Raw genomic sequence first — 19,774 nt, forward strand, 5'->3', positions numbered from 1 at the left:
TGACCGAGCAAGTTAGCACGCACAAAAATAAACTAACAGGCTCAGAAAGGTTGAGGGCATGTTCAAGGTCACCCAACTGATGACTTTTGTCATTAGGACTTTTGTGGTGTCCCTTACTTTTGCACTGAGTTGCTTCACCTTTTGCAGCTTTTCACACCTATCCATTTTGCCTTTCAACTTAACTGCTGGTTTCTGAAGGTTTCATAAAAGAAATAGTAACTGAAGCCAAGCCTTGGCACTATGACTGGACAGGAATTGATTGAGAGGGAAAAGGGCATTTCCATCCATGAAGAAGAAGAGAGAGAGAGATGTGGTATGGGGCTAAATATACATCACGAGTGGCACCGGGAACCAAGGTGGGAACGGAGTAGAAAGGGCACTTGGGGCCAAGGCAGGGAACCTGGAATGGCAGTCTGAAGCTATGGAACTTCTAAGGGCACTGGGAGCTATGGAAGGTTTTAGAGCAGGAGCAGCCGTGAACCATGTCTGACGTCATGAAACCTAGTGTGACAGCTGGATGCAGGCAGACAGGAGGCACTGTGAGAATCCAGAAGAGAGGTGTTGGGGCCCTTCAACAGGTCCCAGGGGGAACTGTGGAGGCCCCCTCAGTGAGGACTTGGAGATGGGAGAGCCTGGAGCTGGTCACCTGGAGGCCCGCGGTGCCGTTCACTGGGATGGTGAAGGTGGGGTGTCTGTGCGGAGATGTCCTCCGGGCACCCGCGGGAGAGGGCAGGCCTGCAGCAGGAGATGCAGTGATGCCTGCCAAGCCAAGCTGGAGCAGTGAGAACGGAGCGCTCTGAGCCAAGAGCCTGGAGACACCTCCTCTCACACCTGCCGGATTTCCTTTCCCTCAGGCCTCCCTGGCCCCCTCTCTTCCCTCTACGCCTAAGCCCCTGAGAGTGAATATCCTCTGCCCCATCCTAGGGCCGCAGAGCACAGGCCACTGTGAGTTTGGCTCCTGCAAAGGGTAGCAAGATCCCAGCCATTCCTAGGAAGCAGGCTTTCCAGACACCCAGAGCCCAGGGTCTCCCCAGGCCCCAGCTCCTGTTTCAACAGACCAAAGCCTGGGGGAGGGTGGGTGGTTACCAGGGTTCTGCCCTCCCTGCCCCTGCCCCACGGGGGCCCCTCTTCTTCTCTCTTCCTGCGAGCAGAGCAGTGCATTTGGCTTTTTATAAAGCCGATAAATAAATAAGCAAGTGGGCATGATTAATTGATGGCATGGAGCAGACCCAGGCGCTGGGAGTCAGGTGGCCCAGCTTCCTGGTGGAGCTAGGCTTTTCAGCGACCTGGGGCTTGTGCCAAGGAGGGGAAGCCTGCTTTGGGGAAGTACTTCAGTGTGTGCCTGGGGCGTCCACCTTTCTCCTCCTCCATGCCGGCCTCCTCTAGGCCCTAGGCCCAGCCAGGGCTGGAGGCTGGGGGCCAACAGGTGCCCCTGCCCTACCCCCATCTCGTCTCCCAGTCTGAGTGCCTTCCGGCTCAACACCCCAGGATTGCTCCAGCCAGCCCTCTCCACCAAAGCTAGGTCTCCCCGTATACCCCGTCCACACCTCAGTAATCTCACACTGCATGACCCCAGCCTTGGGTTCCTGTGTGTTGGGAATGGGGGATTGGGGTACCCTGACCCAGGGAAAAGGGTTCCTCCAAGGGTCCGGCTGATGGGCGGGGGCGGTAAGGAGCTGGTGCTGATGGAGGTACTCGAAGACCGAGCCCGGGGAGAGGCAGGACACCCGCTCCCCGGGCCCCCCAGCGCGCGCGCGGGGGGAGGGCGCGGGCTGGACCGCGAGCTCCGGGTCCCGCAGGACGCTCTCTGTGCGGAGTTTGGGGAGGGCCGAGGGGGAGCGCGCGGGGGAGGAGGGAGCGGGAGGGGAGGGAGAGAGGGAGGGAGGCGGGCAGAGCGCAGTGCAGCGGCGGCAGAGGCGACGGCGGCGGGAGGGAGGCGGGCGGGCGGGCGGCGGCGGGGCGGCGGGGCGAGGCAAGCGCGGGGCAGCGGCGGCAGAGGAGCCGCAGCCGCAGCGGGGCCGGGCCGGGCCGGGCGCGCACCAGCGGCAGCGGCAGCGGCAGCATCTCGCTTGCGGAGCCGGCGCAGGTGAGACAGGGGCGGCCGGGCCCGGGGCTCTGGGCCTCCTCCCCTCTCCTTCGGTCTCTCTCTTCCTCTCGGCTGGCTTCCCTTCCTCGGGCGCTCATCCCCGGGAACCACTGCCCGACCAGAGCCCTAGCCGGAGCGCGTCCCGGGTCCACTCGCCCCGCGGAGGCAGGCGTCTTGTCAGCGGTGACCTTGAGCGGGCAGCCGGCGCGGGCGGGGCTGGCCGGGGTGGGCGCCTGCGGACCCGGCGCCTGCAGGCTCGGGGAGGGGGCGCGCGGTCCGCCTGACGCGCGCAAACTTTCCGGGGCTCCGAACAGCCCCGGAACTGGGGCCTGGGTCGTCCAAGGCGTTAGAACCCCCCGATTTCTTCCTTCCCAGCTGTCTCTGACTTCTCTGCCTAGCTTCTCCCCAGTATTGCGGGGTCCCCCCTTCCTCCAGGTCCGGATATCTGCAGGCCAGGGACAGGAGCAGAGCGGTGGACTTTGACCCGGGGCTGGGGGCTGCTCTCTTCCGCAAAGGCGGTTTCGGAGCGCTAAGAGCCGAAGCGCCACAGGACCCTCTGCCAGGTGCCCTCTGCATCTCCGGCCTTGCTCTTCCCTGGCGCCCCTCACCCTGCCCGCAGCCCTTCCCGAAGCACCAGGAGTCCCCCACCTGGTGACTCAAGGGCTCCGAAGCCCCACACTCTTCTCAGGCTCTCAGATCTGCAGCTTGATTTTTCAGTCCAGCGTCAAAGGGTCCTTGAGAAAGACGACTCCACCTAAGGCAGGTACCCCACCTAAGGCCCCAAAGTGGATCAATATGTTTCCGCACACCTGGACTCACCCGGGGCCTGGTCATCCTGAAGCCCTGTGGTCTCAGGAGGAGACTGTGTCCTGGCCATCCGGTGTGTCTTAGCATCCTAGAACGTTATTCTTGAAGATGGGAGGTGAGCCCCAGAGAGGGTGATCCAACCTCAAGGTCACACCGCCAACCTGTTAAAGGAGCAAGAACTGGGCTTTTTTTTTTTTTCCCCAAAACGGGTTGAGAGGGAAGGAGAGTACTCCTGTTTGGTTCCTACTCCTGGGGAATTTGGGTTCTGTCTCTTACTAGCTGTGTGATCTCTGACAAGTCAATTCCCCTGACTCTCTTTGCCTATGTGTAAAATGGGGGTAGCTACCTCCCAGGGCTGTTCCGATGGCTGTGTTAATGTTCTTAAAGTTCTTACCACCCTGCCTATTGCATGGTCTGTGTCCAAAAAATTTTGGCTACCAACATGTGAAATTTCCTTTCCGGGCTCAGAAGAGAAGAAACCATTCCCATCCTCTCCGGTCTGCTCTGGCAGCTAGATTTCGGTGGGTTCTCCCCTGTGGCTCTGTGGGCTGCTAGGGGGCAGAACCTGCTGGAACCCTGAACCCTTGTGCCCTGTGTAGAATGTTCGGTGGTGGCAGGAGTCCCAGATCCTCAAGAGCCCTCTGGACCTACTGGTCTGGCTACTGTAGGCTGTGATTTCTTGCTGCTTCCATGGCAAGAACGGTCCCTAGTTTCTAGCTGGGAGATGTTGACAGGGGCGCCCTGCTGCAGTTCCAGGAGGATCAACCCCCTCCCCCCACAGTCTCATGGGCAAACATCAGCCTCACCTTCTCCATCTGACCCACTCTTCTCTCAACCTCTGTGCGATGTCGTTCCTTCCCTCAGAAGTGCTATTGGCAGCAGAGGAGACAAGGCAGGGGGAACTCATTCATTCATTCCCTTGCCTAGCCTTGAGTCATGCCTTCTCTGAGTCAAGGGGTGCTTGGAAGTACTGAGAAATATCAGCCATATATTGTAGTTATGATGCTCCTTCCAGGTGCCAGGCACCTCCTAGTCCCTAGAGACACATTCATTCATTTGACACATTTTTATTAAATACTTAATATGTGCTAAGCACTGTTTGGTGTGCCAGGGAGACATTGGTAAATAAAAGAGACCTGGTCTCAATTGTCTAGGGTTACCATGTAATTTGCCATTCAAGCCGAGATAATTTTGAGAACGAGAGAGGGCATTATTAATGATAACACCAGAACCGCGGACATAGACAGGGACTGTCCAGCCAAACCGTGTTGCATGGCCATCCTGTGACCTCGTATTTATACACCAGTGTTCATGGAGAACTGTTAATGTGTGTTGTTTTTTTTTTTCTTTGAGCTTGCTTTTTGCCAGGCTCTGTTAAGCCCTTTCGAGTTATCATCTGATTTAATCCTCCCGGGGCTGTGAAGCTGCTGTTACCATCTGCATGCAGCTGGTTAGTGGTGGGGCTGGGACCCCTTCTGCTACTTAGCTGCTGAGTCGCAGTGTCTCCCCAGAGATGGACAAGACCCAGGGCCCACGGGCGCTCTCACTCTACCAAAGAAGCTCACAGATGACTGTTAGGAGCACAGATGCTGTAATAGATGTGCCGCAGGGGCAGACGGAGGCACAGATTTTGCCTGAAAGAGTCTGAGGCAGCTTTCTGAAGGACAGAACCTTTGAGCTGGAGCTTGAAACCTGAATTAGGATTTTGATGGAGTGTTCTGTTGGGGGCAGGGCATTCCAGGCCCAGGTAGCTGAGGCTTTGAGGTGTAGGGTATGTGAACTGTTTGGAGCTACCATCCCCAAATAGGTCTGGATCTAACTGTGACAGGACAAGATTTGGGTCTGAAACAGCAGAGCCAGCGAAGATTGCATCCAAAGCTGGTGTGCCGTGGCGTTTTACAAGAATGCTCTGAAGATGTGACTATTCTAGAGGTAGGCGGTAGAGAGAGAATTGGTTGTGCTGGTTTTCCCTTTGACAGGAATTTTCTGTAACCCAGTCTATACTATGGATTGCCTGCAAGGTCAGGGAAATCAGTTTGTTATGTAGAACCACTGCAGAAGAATCTTACCAGCGTCTCTCGCAGCAGAAAGGTTTCACCAGGCAAAGTGATTGCCGGCAAGAGGAATATTAACCTACTTGAGGGACACGGTGTTTAGTAGCATCATTTGCAAATAAGGAATGTGCTCATTATAAGTTAAATCTCTTCTGTTTGCTCGGTCACGTCCAGAATAGTAGAACTTCCTCCTCTCGCCCCTCCTCTCCATGTCACCTCTGTCACCAGAGAAATCTGCAAGTCATAAAATTGAATTTCTTTAGTAATATAGAAAATTATAATGAAGTCTTATTTCTCAGACTTTTCACTAATTCAGACTGGCCTCCTTTCCTCTCCCTGCCAAGGAAGTGGAATTATTAGCTCTATGGTATCTAAAACTTTGAATCCATTAGCAGAGAACAGTAGCAGAAAAGGGGGTCAACTGTTAGGGCCTTGAATTTGGAAAATCAGGCTAGGAAGATTTGGGAAGCAGTAGAGCTTGATGGACTTTATTTTTGGGGGCTCCAAAATCACTGCAGATGGTGACTGCAGCCATGAAATTAAAAGACGCTTACTCCTTGGAAGGAAAGTTATGACCAACCTAGATAGCATATTAAAAAGCAGAGACATTACTTTGCCAACAAAGGTCTGTCTGGTCAAGGCTATGGTTTTTCCAGTGGTCATGTATGGATGTGAGAGTTGGACTATGAAGAAAGCTGAGCGCCGAAAAATTGATGCTTTTGAACTGTGGTGTTGGAGAAGATTCTTGAGAGTCCCTTGGACTGCCAGGAGATCCAACCAATCCATCCTGAAAGAGATAAGTCCTGGGTGTTCATTGGAAGGACTGATGCTGAAGCTGAAACTCCAATACTTTGGCCACCTCATGTGAAGAGTTGACTCATTGGAAAAGACCCTGATGCTTGGAGGGGTTGGGGGCAGGAGGAGAAGGGGACGACAGAGGATGAGATGGCTGGATGGCATCACCGACTCACCGATGGGCATGAGTTTGAGTAGACTCCGGGAGTTGGTGATGGACAGGGAGGCCTGGCGTGCTGCGATTCATGGGGTCGCAAAGAGTTGGACACGACTGAGCGACTGAACTGAACTGAACTGAGAGCTTGATGGAAGGCAGGGAAGGGGCGGAGCAGGGCCAGATGTGCGTGTGACCTATGTAATGACGCGGGATTCTGTGGCGAGAGGGGCCCCACAACTTGATTCAATGCTCTGTGGTCACATATTGAAATCCTTAATAATTTTTGAACAGGGAAGCCCACATTTTCACTTTGCATGACATCCTACAAATTATATAGCTCATCCTGGGAGGGAGAGAGGAAGAGAGAAAGGGTGGGGGTGGAGGTGGGGGTCAGGAAGACAGCAGGGTAAAGATAGCTATGGGAAGAGAGAAAAGCAAGTAACATTTCTAGAGTCCCTGCCATGTGCCAGATGCTGTGTGAGACCACTTACCTTGTTTTTCTACTTTAGTCTTCTCGACAATCCTATGAGGTAGGTGATGTCGTCCCTGTTTGAAAATGTAGATTTTATGTGACTCAGGTTTGGTAGGGGCTTCCCTGGTGGCTCGGTGGTAAAGAATCTGCCTGCCAATGCAGGAGACATGGATTTGATCCTTGGGTCAGGAAGATCCCCTGGAAAAAGAAATGGCAATGCACTCCAGTATTCTTGCCAGGGAAATCCCATGGACAGAGGAGCCTGGCAGGCTACAGTCCATGGACTCACAGAGAATGGATATGACTTAGTGACTAAACAACGAAACAGCAGGTATAGTAAGCCCAACAGATCAGGAGACGACTGACATAAAAGACAGTTTGTGACTCACAGCCCCTCAAGAGGACAGGGCATGTCGTGCTTCAAGAGGCCACATGGGAAGCACCAGGGTCAGTCAGGAAGCCAAGGGAGCAGAGAAAAACACAGGCAGCTGCCCTTACTGTGGTTTCCATGGGAAGGAACAGGCGAGACAGAGGAAGCAGGTTGAGGATTGGCTAGTTAGAGTGACTTCAGCAGGCTGGAGGACGTAACGACTGCCCCGAGTTGTCTGGTATCTGGCCCCAGGATGATTGGGACAGGCAGAGCTGCAGGAGCTCACTGAAGGAGGTGGAAGGGAGGCGCGCGGGAGGCCGCCCATGCTGTCTCTGCCGTTTCCCACCTGCCCTCACTCCAGCAGGTCACAGAACTAGGAAGATCCTCTGAAGAGTACCCGGGCCAACTCCTTGATTCTGCAGAGAAGAGTGAAAAGACAGGCCCAGAGAGGGAAGGCAGCTTCTCCAAGGTCACACAGCATTTGAGGCATCTGAACTAGACCGATGAATTCATGTCTCCTGTCACTTGAACTACTACTACTACTTATTATTATTATTTTTTTCCCTAGAACAGAATTAGGACTAAGCCAGATCCACCAAACTGAGCATGTCAGGGTCCGAGTTCCTGTCTCACTGAGTGCCTGTAACTGTAGGTACTCAATACACAGTTGTATCCGTTTCCCAGGGCTGATGTCACAAATTAGCACAAGCCAGGACACTGGAAACATCAGAAATCTATTCTCATACCATTCTAGGGCTGCTTCCAAGGTGGCTCAGTGGTGAAGAATCGGCCTGCCAATGCAGGAGATGCAGGTTTGATCCCTGGATGGGGAAGATACCCAGGAGGAGGAAATGGCAACCCACTCCAGTATTCTTGCCTGGAAAATTCCATGGACAGAGGAGCCTGGCGGGCTACAGTCCATGAGGTCGCAAAGAGTCGGGGACGACTGAGTGAGTGAGCAAGACAGTTCTAGAGGCTAGCAGTCTGAAATCAAGGGGCCAGCAGGGCCACGCACCTTCTGAAACCTGTAGGAAAGCTCCTGATGGTTTCCAGCAGTCTTTGCTGCTCGTAAGCCTGTAACTGCATGACTTCTGTCCCTGCTGGTGTCTTCACATGCCTGGCCCCCCACTCTGTCTGTGTCTCATTTTCACATCTCTCTGTCCTTATAAGGACAACAGTCATATTAGAATGGAGCCCACCCTCACTGAGGATGACCTCATCTAAACTTGATCACATCTGCAAAGACCCCGTTTCCAAATAAGGTCACATTCACAGGTGCAGGGTTAGGACTCCAGTATATTTTCAGGGAGGACACAGCCTCACGCACAACGGCAGTGAACCAGACTGTGTGACTGTGAATGATTTGGGCCGAGAATGAACTCCTCTCTGCCCCAAGGTTAATACCAGCTCTGAAGAATCGAACGTTCTTGAGAAGGAGCAAATGACAACTGTTCAGTCCACACTGAGAGAGAAAAATCAATCCCCGTTGAGGGAGAAAGCAGTCCCAAGCGTACACAGTAGCCTCTCCACCTGAGCCTTCCTGCTTGCCCCACCGTCCTGACGCCATCACTTTCTATTTGTGTCTCTGGCTTCCTGGGGGAGCTGAGTGGCTTCAGTCCCCTGTTTGCTCATCTGTGAAACAGGATACCAACAGTGCCTACCTCATGGGTGCTTTCCTGAGGAATGAGAGGACTTAAGACGAGTGATTCTTAAAACAGTGCCTGGCACACAGTTGCTACTGTTACCTCCATCGTCATCTTTTAACTTAGATAACTTTTCACACATCTTTGTATCTTTCAGTCTTCCTCACAGCAAGCCCTGTGACATGCTTCCATAAATACCAGCTTCCTCTCCCCATAAGGTGGTTACTCACTGATGAAGCCAGGTCTCAATCCCAGTTCTCGGGTTTCCAGTTCCGAGCTGGCCTCACTGCATGGTGCCTGCTCCAGTAGCCGAAAACCCACTGGTATGAAGACGTTGCTCCTGGTTTCATGGGGCTGGGAGGCTGGAGAGGAGTGATGTGTCAGGGAGAGGAAGGTGTGAGGGGAAGGAGGGGGTGCCCAGAAAGGGGAAATAGCCTCAGCGGCCAGAGCCCCCCTTGTCACCATGCTTCTTGGAGGTGGCACGGGTGGCGGTCTTTCTTTTTTTAAATTTGCATTTTCAGGCCCTGGTACATAGTAGGTGCCTAATAAATGTGTTGGATGAATGGATCTCTTATCAAACACAAACAGTCACTGTCCCCCACCCAACAACAACAACAACAAAATCCTGGGATGACGCCCCCTTGCCTAAGTGGTGATTCCTGGCCACAACTCACAGCTGGGCCATCGACGTGTGAGTGATGTCAAAAAAACGTGCTTTGGATGCTGTTTGAGGAAACTGGATGAGCTGTGAGGGGTGAGGGTGTAAAGAGGGTCCAATTAAGATTTGTAGAGTGTTTAGCAAAAAAGCCTGGCTCATAAATACCGTCTCCTTCCTTTGCTCTTTTATTCTTCTTCACCCACCCCTCTTCATTTTAGTGTATTAATTGAGGTAGTCATTAGTGCTATAGAAGTATTTACAGAAGTGCTGTATTATTTATAGAAGTGCTACAGAAAGTAAGCAAAACTCCTTACTTTCTAGGTAGATGTTAAATGGAGCTTCTTTCCCTATTTTGTCATTAGTTATAGCTGTGTGTCTTGCTTTGGCCAGTGAAATTTGAGAAGTGACATTTGTCATCTTGGGATGGAAGCTTTAATAACTAGAATGCTGTTAGCCACTGTCCCCTTTTCCTGCATTGGCAACTGAGGCAGCATGAAGTTGGGGCCTCCCTCAGTCTGATTCCCAAGCGAAGATGATGCGGAGCAGAGCCCTCTGCCAAACCATGATGGACGTGCAGCAATCAGTGAGAAGTGAGCCTTCGCTCTCAAGTCACTGACACTTTGCTCTTATTTGTTACTGCAGCATAATCTGTCCTGTCCTGACTGATACAGGTAGGGCACGAGCTAAAATAACCACAACTTGTTTAGAGATGTGTAGCCCTCTGTCCATGGAATTCTCCAGGAAGGAATACTGGAGTGGCTTGCCATTCCCTCTTCCCGGGGATCTTCCTGACCCATGGATCGAACCCAGGTCTACTGCAAGGCAGGCCGATTCTTTACTGTCTGATCCGCCAGGGAAGCTCTAGAGATGTGTTTAAGTCTTTTCATTCCTTCACATGTAATGATTAAAATTTTAGTGTTTGAAGGTGTTGTGGATACAAAATGGGTGAGCACCACTGCTCTGAGGTAAAGGTCAGTCGTTGTGGCATAGATTATGGGAACCATACCAATTTCAGCCCAGCCTCATCTGCTTTGGTCTCATGTGGTCCTGCCGGACACGTCCACAGCATCCTCGAAATGGGCCGTGTGTGCTGGAGCAAATCCAGGCCTTCGCCTCTGCTCTGCCCGGAATGGGGCACCCCCCAGGAAGTCATGTCACTTGATGAGTGGCTGTGGTGGACAGCGACGAGGGCATGGAGGGAGAGGGGAGCATTGGGTTGGTTCTGTGCAGCGTGGAAGACCAGAATTAGGACTGAGAGCGAGAGTCCTGTTCAGTGTGAGAGAGTTTTCTAGCTATTAGGGTGTGGCCTGGCACAGTAGTGAGCTCACCACACTAGGAAGTTTCCAAGGAGGGGTGGGATGTCACGGTGGAGGTTTCAAGTCAGCAAAACTAGCATAAACTTTCCAATCCTGTCGCACATGATTTTAGGTGATTGTCCAAAGAAGGTGGATCTTGGCTGTAATTCTTTATTTCTTTTTCCCTTTAAAAAATAAAAATAGCTCCCCCTCCCAATTATAGATTGGTTACATAATGATTATACAATTACAAATGATATCCAAAAGTACAAAGTAAAACTCAAATGCAATGCCATAAAACAGAGCTAACCTCCATTAACATTTCCTTCCAGACAGTGTCCTTCTAGATGTTTCTCTATGATTGATAGGTAAATAGATAGATTTTTTTTTTTAACTTTCTGTCACTTAGTAGTAGAGTATGGATGTCTTAAATAGTAGTAAATATTTCTCTACCTTGTCTTTTATAAGTGGCTCTGCTATAATTTATTTAATGGATCCCTTCCTGGCGGTTGTTCCTGAATTGTGCCATTAGGGGCACCATTAGGATGAACATCTTGTCTGTGGACCCCTGGGCTTGTGTCCAGGCATCTCCTAAGGACACATTCCTAGAAGTGACGTCGACTGACTCAGGCAAAACGGTTTGGGATGAAAGAAGAGATCAGAGCCGTGGTGTGATCAGGTAGAGGAATCACTTCTGGCAGGAGGGCAGCCTGCAAAGGGTCCCCAGGAGTGGGGAGATGAGAGGGAGAGGGTGGCTGGTCTGGAAGGCTGAGGTAGTGGAAGACGGGGAGGACATGGAGGGAGCTGGATTTAGAGACCCTCAGTCCCAGCTTTGGGTGAGCCATTTCCCAGGCAAGGGCTGACTGTGATGGCAGTTAAGATTCACTGGAGCCAGGTAATTGCAAGTGATTTTAATGTGCACATCAGAGCCCCACCACCGCCTTGCAAGGAAGGTCTCTGTCCCCATTTCACAGAGGAACAAAGTGAGGCCTGGAGAGGACGTAGCAAAGGTGCTGTTGTCTCCGTCTGTAGTGTGTGGCTCCGGCAGAGTTCAGACCTTTCGCCTGCACACACCCCGGGCTATCTCATGCCTCCCGTCTTGGCAGACGCCGTCTCAGCCAGCTCTTTCCCACTCTTGGAAAGGAAGACTGATGGTAGGTGACTTCTCTGTGAAGTTTTTATTCATGGCTCCTCATCCAGCCCAGTTGCCCACCCTCCACCCCCAGAGTAAGGCAGAACTGCTCAGGGCTCGGAAAGATGTCCCGTAGGCCATCACCAGAGTGTTAACTCTTGAGTATTCACTGTTGAACCAGGGAGCCTGCATTTGGCTTTGGTGAATTGGATTCCCTGACTCAACTGACAGACAGTAAGGCCCTTTCTTATCTCGCATGATCCAAAGCTCTGGAGTCCGTTAATTCAGCAGTTCATTCCATGCCATCAAAACCCACAGTCTTTCTGTCCTTCTCCTCTGCTATCATCATCATCCAAAAGGATTCTGCTGTCCTGAGCATCCCCTGAAGATGCCACAGCACCCAGGGGACAAAAGGCAGAGGCAGCTCTCTGTTTCTTTTATCGGGGAGGAAGTCTTTCCCAGAAGCCCCCCAGCCAACTTTTCCTTCTGTCTCATTGGCTGGAATTGGGCCACATGGCCGTGTCTAAACCAATCACTGCCAAGGGACTGTGTCTGGGGGCTTTAAAGGACCAGGACTCGTCTCTGCATCAGTTAGAGGCAGAAGTAGATGCTGAATACAGTCAGGGCTCTGCCAGCCAGGAAAGGAATGACCACTGGGAGGCAGCTCCCAGGGTCTGCTCAACTGTGTGCTCACACTCCCAGCTCCCCTGCTAGGCTGGGAGCTGTGAGAGGATGGGGCTTGGGACTTAGCCCTTCCTGTGTCTTCTGCAGGCTAGCCCAGGGCTTGGCACCTTGTGGATATTGAGCAAACTATGGGTTGGGTGAACGAATGAAACAAATCAGTAGGTGTTTCTGGAGACTGCACTGGACCCTGAGATCTCTGTGCACCAACAATGCCAGGGCTCTGTCGACTGGGGCAGGGGGTGGCTTAGGTATTTCAGAGAGTACAGGAATGGCTTTGTCCTCAAAGATGTTGTAATTTGGTGGTGGGGAGAACACTAGAGCCTAAGCATTGTATAGAATTACGGTCTGGATGGTGGCTCTGACTAGACATGTCATAGAAGGTAAATGCCTCTGTAGGTGCCCAGAACAGTAGAGCAAGGCCCATTAGGGACCAGATGGTGTGAAGGGCAGTGGTAGGTGGTAGAGAAAAACACTGTGTGCTCTGAGACTGGGTGTGAGTGTGGTGGATATGGGGCAGTGAGGGCCCCAGCTAGGCCTGAAGAGGACTCATTCCTGAGAGCCTCCTATGTGCTGAGCATCATACTTGTATTTATTTCATCTACTCTTTCCTGTGTCTCTATGAAATGGATCATCCTGACCCATTTTGTAGATGGGGAAACTGAGACTCAGAGGGTGAGTTTGCTTGTCGGACATCACAGAGCCAGGAAGTGGTGGAGTTTGGCTGAGAAAGCACATCTGTTCTGAAACGCTGGCTCTGTTCCGCAAAGGGGCTGGCATGGCCTTCGAGGGCCCACCTAAGACCAGCGGACTGTGGAGTGAATGGGAGGGGGGGGGTCCTGTAAACTGGCAAGGAGGGCCTTGAGAAGCTTGGTGCTGTGCAATGAGGGGGGCGAAACAGCCCTGTGGAAGAGGTGCTTGTAACAAGATTCAGGGTGGGCCTGAGGAACCGTGATCCTTGGCATCAGACCTGACCTCACATCCCTGATCTGCCAGCTAATAGCTGTGACGGGACACTTAGCTTCTCCATCCCTGTTTCTCCATCTATAAAATGATGATAATAATTAAATATGTACCCAGTGCCTGGCACATAAGGAGAGTTTAATAAGTGGAACTATTATAATTATTATCATTATTGCTGTGGCTTTGGAGCCTGGTGGGTGATCACGTTTTGAGGCGACTCCCTTGGTGTGGGAGTCCTGGGTTCCAGCTCTGCCTTGATCACACCCACACATTTGACCTTGACTGCATCCCACACCCAGCCTGACTCTCCAGGCTTCCTCTGCAAACTTCAGAGGGGGTGGGCCAGCTGAATTCTAGCCTCCTCCTCGTTCCAAGCTCTGCACTTGTGTGAGGTGGAAGGAGGAGGCTGCAATGACAAACGGGATCGGAATGGAGTGAGGGGGTGTTGGGGATGCCTTTGTTCGGGGGAAGCAAGGGAAGGGAAGGGCAGAGGTGGGAAGGAGGAGCAGAGAGGAGCCAGAGCAGGCGCACAGCCAGCCAGGACCGGGCAGGTGTGCAAACCGGTGGCCGGACAGTTTGGAGGGGAGCAGAGGCAGCCTGCTGAAACCGACCAGGCAGAAGCACGTTGAGAACAGCTGCGTCTGACACCTGCCTGCGTTGTGGGAGAACCAGAGGGAGAGAGGGAGAGAGAGAGAGAGAGAGATCAATCATAGCTCTTCCTGATGCTTAATACCTGGGAGGCAGGGCTTTGAAGAGTGTGTGTGTTCAAAGACTGAAATTGAATTTCTCCAAAGTTTGCAGGAACACTGCAATTATGCCTGAGAACATGTCTATGAAATCCCCTTGAAATCTATTTTTGGCACAAGGTTTTATAACCAGAGGCAGAAATTGAGTGGAAGTGTGTGGGAGGCTGACCCTGGACAGTTTCCATGTTTTAAAGGGGAAAGGGTATTTTTAACTGCAAACACCCCTGTCTCCTAGGGTGAGACCAGGGAAGAGGCAGCTCACCACTTTGGGTTTCCCACCCACTGTCATGTTAAGACGGCAACTGTCTTTGACAGAAGTTGTTAAAGTTCCTTACTCAGAGTGGGTGGCCTGGGACTGGGGGATGAGCGGGGGAACTTGTCTGGGAGTTTTGTATGTTGGAACAGAGATATATCTTAATTTGCCAGAGACTCCTTCAAATCCATTTTGTGCTGCTGTCACTGTGCCCAGGGAGATTTGCCTGGCAGGAGATTTCTCCAACACTGCTGTATCAGTTAGCTGTTGCTTGGTAACAAATTGCCCCAATCTTGATGTTTTGAAGCAGTTGGTTTGTATTATTGGTAATGAGTGTACAATTCAGCGGAATGGTTCCTCTGGACCCGCTGGATTCCCTGACATGTCTGTGGTCTGTTGTGAGTTAGGTAAGCAGCTCTGTTGATCGTGGTGGGCTCTTCCACAGGTGTGGGGGTCAGCTGGCTTGGGGTTGGCCTAGGACAGTCTCCATGGGACAGCTCAGCTCTGCTGTACGCTGTGTCTTCTCCAGCAGCACGTGTGGGTCTCTTGGAGAGGCAGTGGCAGGGCTGTGAGAGAAAGCAGAAGCATGCCAGGGTCATGAGACCTGGGCTCAAAGTTGGCACAAGGTCACTTCCAGTGCATGCGCTGTTGCTCAGTTGTGTCCGATGCTTTGCGACCCCGTGGACTGTAGCCCGCCAGGCTCCTCTGTCCATGGGATTCTCCAGGCAAGAATGCTGGAGTGGGTTGCCCCGTCCTCCTCCAGGAGATATTCCTGACCCAGGGATCAAACCCACGTCTCTTATATCTCCCACATTGGCAGGTGGGGGTTTTTTTTTGTTTGTTTTTTGTTTTCTTTTTTACCACTAGCGCCACCTGGGAAATCTTCTGTTTTGACAAGTTACAAGGTCACCCCAGTTCCAGGATTGGGGAAATATGATGGTACTTCTTGAATGGCAGAGTCACACTGAAAAGGGCTGGGGTCCAGGCAGGCCTTTAATTGGGACCACCAACAGCTTCATTCGGCCTGCACACATGTGAGCTTCAGCGTCGGCCTCTGGGGCTGTCACAGTCGGCGGTTGTCTTTCCTTATAGACGTCCCTACGCCCAGGAGTCCCTTGCTGTTCAGAGTTTTCTAAAAGAGTCTTATCTGTGGGATAAGGGAAGTATACGCTCCCACGTAATGCCAGATCAAGTTGCACTTGCGTTGTTGTTTAGTCGCTTCAGTTGTCTTGGACAATTTTGTGCCCTGATGGACTGTAGCCCACCAGGCTTCTTGGTCCATGGGATTCTCTAGGCAAGAATACTGGAATGGGTTGCCATTTCCTTCTCCAGAGGATCTTCCCGACCCAGGGATCAAACTCGAGTGTCCTGCATTGGCAGGTGGATTCTTTACCACTAGCCACCAGGGAAGCCCTCACTCACTCATGAGATTGGCAGAAATTAAACAGCTTGATGTTCTCCAGTGTTGGTGAAGATGTGGGGAAAATAGATGTTGTATCCACGGCTGGTCAGGGTTTCCATGGCGTTTAAGGGGACAATGCTGCTGTCTTTCTTCCTTTTTTTTTAACTTAATTTTTTTTTAATTGGAGGAATATTGCTTTACAATGTTGTGTTGGTTTCTGCTGTATAACAACGCAAAGCAGCCATAATTATCTCTGTATTTCTTAGAATTAAAAATATATGTAAGGGTTAAACACAGTGTGGAATGCCCATATCATGGATGAATTGCTGATAGACACAACTACCCAGATGAACCTTGTCCGGTCCCACAAGCTTATTTGCTCCATGACTCCGTTTAGGTGACTTTGGTGACGTAACATAATCTTAGGGTTGGAGAACAAGTTAGTGGTGGTCAGGGCTCAGGGATGGGGAGGGGGCGTGCGGCGTGCAGGGGAGGTGAGGGGGCCTTGTGGGGATGGCACAGTGAGTGTCTTGGAGGGGCTGTTGTTTGCACAAAGACACACTTGTGATAAAATTACAGAGAGCTACACATGCACGCACACAAAGGCACCTGTATGGCGGGTGCAGTTTGAATTAAGCTCTAGGGGCTGTGGAATGTCTGTTTCTTGGTTCTGACATTGTGCTCTATCTATGCAAGATCCCGACTTTGGGAGAGGCTAGGCGAAAGATATCTGGGTGTTCCCTATACATTTCCTAACAACCCCCTGTGAATCCATAATTATTTCCAAATAAAGAGTTGAGTCCAGAGCGATGCCAGTGTACCTGGAGGCTTATGCAGGCGGGCACCGAACACTCTTTGTTATCAGATGGTTGCAAATGACTCAGAAACAGCCTGAACGTATTCTTTCACCTAACAACCATTTATTGAGTGCCTGCTCTGTGCCCGTCACCATGCAGGCTCTGGGGACATCGCCATGAACCAAGTAGTCCGAGTCTGCCCAGGTGAGTTCACGTTGTAGTGACCGTCTCACCACAGGGAGCTGACTCGACCACAGGGTAGCTGCCCAAGGAATCCCAGGTAACAGAAACAGGGAGAGGAGGTGGGTTCCAGTCTCTCTGGACTTGTCTGATTCTGTGTCCAGACCACATTGCTGAGAGGGAAAGAGCAAGAAGCAGAATCAGGCATTCGGTGTGATGTTTTTAGAAAAGAAGCACAGTCAGATAAAGAAAGGGCCAAACTCTGGCCGTGCACTTTGCCAGATGTTAAACGGCCCCCTCCCCAGAATGGAGGGCCCATGGGGGCGCGGAGTCGTGGCTTTTTTGCCCACACACCTCTCCATGAGGACTTCTGGCACAGAGAGGCACGCAGATATCTGCTGGAGGAAGGAGTGAGTTGTACCTGTTGACTGAAAAATAGAGTCGCAACCTGAAAGTAGAGAGTTATTTTATTTTGCGGGCATGTGTAGGATTCCTAGCCCGGAAAAAAAGACAGTATCTTAGTAGCGCTGAGAAAACTGCTCCAAGGAGGCAGGAGGGAAAGTCGGGCTATATACAAAAGGTTGCAACAAAGGGAGCAGACAGTCTGACCGGCAAAGATCAGGTATATGCAAGCCTCTGGGCTCACTGATTTCATTCCTTTCATATGCACCTCAGCTTTCCGGGGCCAATCCTGTTCCCTTGTTCACCTTTGCTTCTGGCTTTTCGCCAGCATCTGAGCAATCACCGTGGGGGGTGGCAGCATCCGCTGGATCGCAGTTTTGGGGGCCCTCTTCACATTTGGAGGCCAGAAATCGCTGATAGCTGTGACATTTTTTTATTTATTGATATGGCAGGAGATATTTTTATTTCACATACCCATTTTACAGATTGGCCAAGGGAAGCATGAGGCCCTTAGCTGATACACTGGCTTTATCCCCCAAAAGAGCTATGAGGTGTGGATCAAATACCCTTGACTTTGAGGCTACCATATACTTTTCTTTCACCCATTTCCCAACCCAACCCACAGGAGGCTGAAATTGTCAAGTCTTAGGTCTTCTGATCCACACTGGCTGTTGGTTGTGGAACGAGGTCACGATTTTTTTGGTTCACGATCCGGGAGTTGGTGATGGACAGGGAGGTCTGGTGTGCTGCAGTCCATGGGGGTCTCAAAGAGTCAGACACGACTGAGCGACTGAACTGAACTGAACAGTGTGTGAGGCATGCCTGCTGACGTTATCTCATTTAATCCTCCTATTAATCCTGTTTTGGGGAAAGTGGATGTTCACACATTTTCCATCTGATCTCGGGCCCAGGCCCTCCTGTAAGTTTTTAGGCACATGATGCTAGATGACTGGAAGCAAGAGAGTCTGTATGGGACACATAGGCCTTCCCTGGAGCCTTCGTGAGTGCCTTGTGGGGAACACATGCTCTTTACTCTCTACTCCCCCCTCAGCCTCTCAGAGAATCCATTCATGTCTTGGGGTCCAGGGGGGACACTCCTCTCAGACGGGGGAGCTTCTGCAGCTCGCTGCCTCTTCATCTCCATCAGTCCCATATGTGGCTTAGAACGGAGCCCCAGACTCTTGGGAACGCTTGCTGGGTTGATAGGAGTTGAGATTTCTTTAAAGGCAGGTGCTGAATTTTCAATCACAAGGAACACTTGTACAGTGTTTAGCTTTTAAGGTAAAAGAAGAGCGTGTTTCTTTCCTTTAACTTGTGTGAGAGTTTGTGTGGTGGGATAACAAATAGTGAGAACATGGATGCTCAAAGTAGCTCAGTCATTCACTCACTCACTCATTCATTCACCAAACATGTCTTGAGGCTCTGGTTAGAGCCTGTGGCTGGTCCTGAATGTGTGGTTTGACCCAGTGCCGTTCTCAGGACAAGAAAGCATGGGGGCAGTTTACCCAGTGTCGCCTGGGAACCTGCATACTGGAAGGGTCACCGCACACAAGTTACTCTCACCCCTTCCTGTCCCCTCCTGAGGACCACAAACCATCCTTCCAAGTGCCAGCCAAAACAGCAAAACATGAAGAAGCTCTCGGGGTCACCGAGGGAATCCTTTCAGACCAGGGATCCCCCGGAACGTGGGTGTCCGGCAGCCTTGATCATGACCTCAACGTATCCCCTCATCCGTTTCCTGCTGGGTCTCCTCATACATTTATCACCCAGTTGCAGGAAAAGGCTGTGAGGCCAGATGACTTGTCTGCAGCCGATGAGCCTCGGCGCCCACAAAGCAGAAATTAATGAATGATGGTTGGGGAGAGAGGCGGGGTAGAGGACAGCAGCTATTTCGGGCGCATTCTGCCATAGCAGAGCCTAATGCCTGCATCTGTGTGTTAACTCCGTCTGTTCTTTGAGCAGGAATCAAAGTCATGTTGGCTGGGGTTTTGTTTGCTCTCCAGCTCCAAACTCCTCAAGTTTGTACATCTTGTAAAAATATGCAGATTTTAGGTTAATAAAAAGAAAATAGAGCTACTGTGAGGATTGATTCCCCACTCTCTCTTTCTAACTTAGTATGGTTCATCAAAACTTTCTCTGAGCCAGCCAGTCAAACAGACTAAGACTGGAATGACCTGAGTGCAAATCTTGACTTTCTCGCTTTTTGTCACATGAGCTCTCTGGGCATTAGTTTTCTCAACTAAAAAGTGGAGGTTGGAAGATTAAGGGAGATACTCTATGGGAAAGTTCCCAGCATCTTTCCCAAAGCTGAGGGAATGATTTTCCTCTAGGAGCAGGTTTTGCTGCCCTTCTCCTTCTCTCCATACAGGATCACTGTTTACAGGTATAGAGTCATTTCTCTGTCCCTGGAGGTGATTCTGAGACAAGTTTTATGCATCTACCTCACACAGTTTAATCATCAGAACGTAGGGAGTCAAAAATTGCTTAACGGTTTGAGTGAGTGACTAGAGTGACAAACTTTAGAAGCCCCAGTTTCCTTCTCTATTAAATAGAGATAATAGTCCTTTTTGTAAGGAGATATTGAGAGATGGATGTGTGTGTGTGTGTATATATATATATATGTTTATCCCTATCTATGTATAGATCTTTCCATTCATCTGCTGTTCATCCATCCATGTACACATGCATCTATCTACCCACCCATCATCCATCCATTCATTTGTCCATCCATGCATCTATTTAGCCATCACTTAGTTATACTGGTGGGGCTTGCCTGGTGGCTCAGACAGTAAAGAATCCGTCTGTAATACAGGAAACCTGTGTTCGATCCCTGGGTTGTGAAGATCCCTTGGAGAAGGGAATGGCAACCCACTCCAATACT

The 19,774-nt window shown here is 51.1% G+C and overlaps 1 protein-coding gene across 10 annotated transcripts in view; it reads left to right on the forward strand.

Annotated features, from left to right (window-relative positions):
- The first annotated feature begins 1,937 nt into the window (after positions 1–1,937).
- The window catches only part of ATP2B2 (ATPase plasma membrane Ca2+ transporting 2), a 365,670-nt gene continuing 347,833 nt past the window's right edge, over positions 1,938–19,774 (forward strand). For all 10 annotated transcript variants that reach the window (XM_043442927.1, XM_043442910.1, XM_043442919.1 and 7 more), the window contains exon 1: positions 1,938–2,086. The gene's annotated coding sequence lies outside the window, so the exon portion shown is untranslated. The remainder of the gene's footprint in view (positions 2,087–19,774) is intronic.

This window comes from Cervus canadensis, chromosome 22, assembly GCF_019320065.1.
Source record: "Cervus canadensis isolate Bull #8, Minnesota chromosome 22, ASM1932006v1, whole genome shotgun sequence".
NCBI classification, from domain to species: Eukaryota; Metazoa; Chordata; class Mammalia; order Artiodactyla; family Cervidae; genus Cervus; species Cervus canadensis.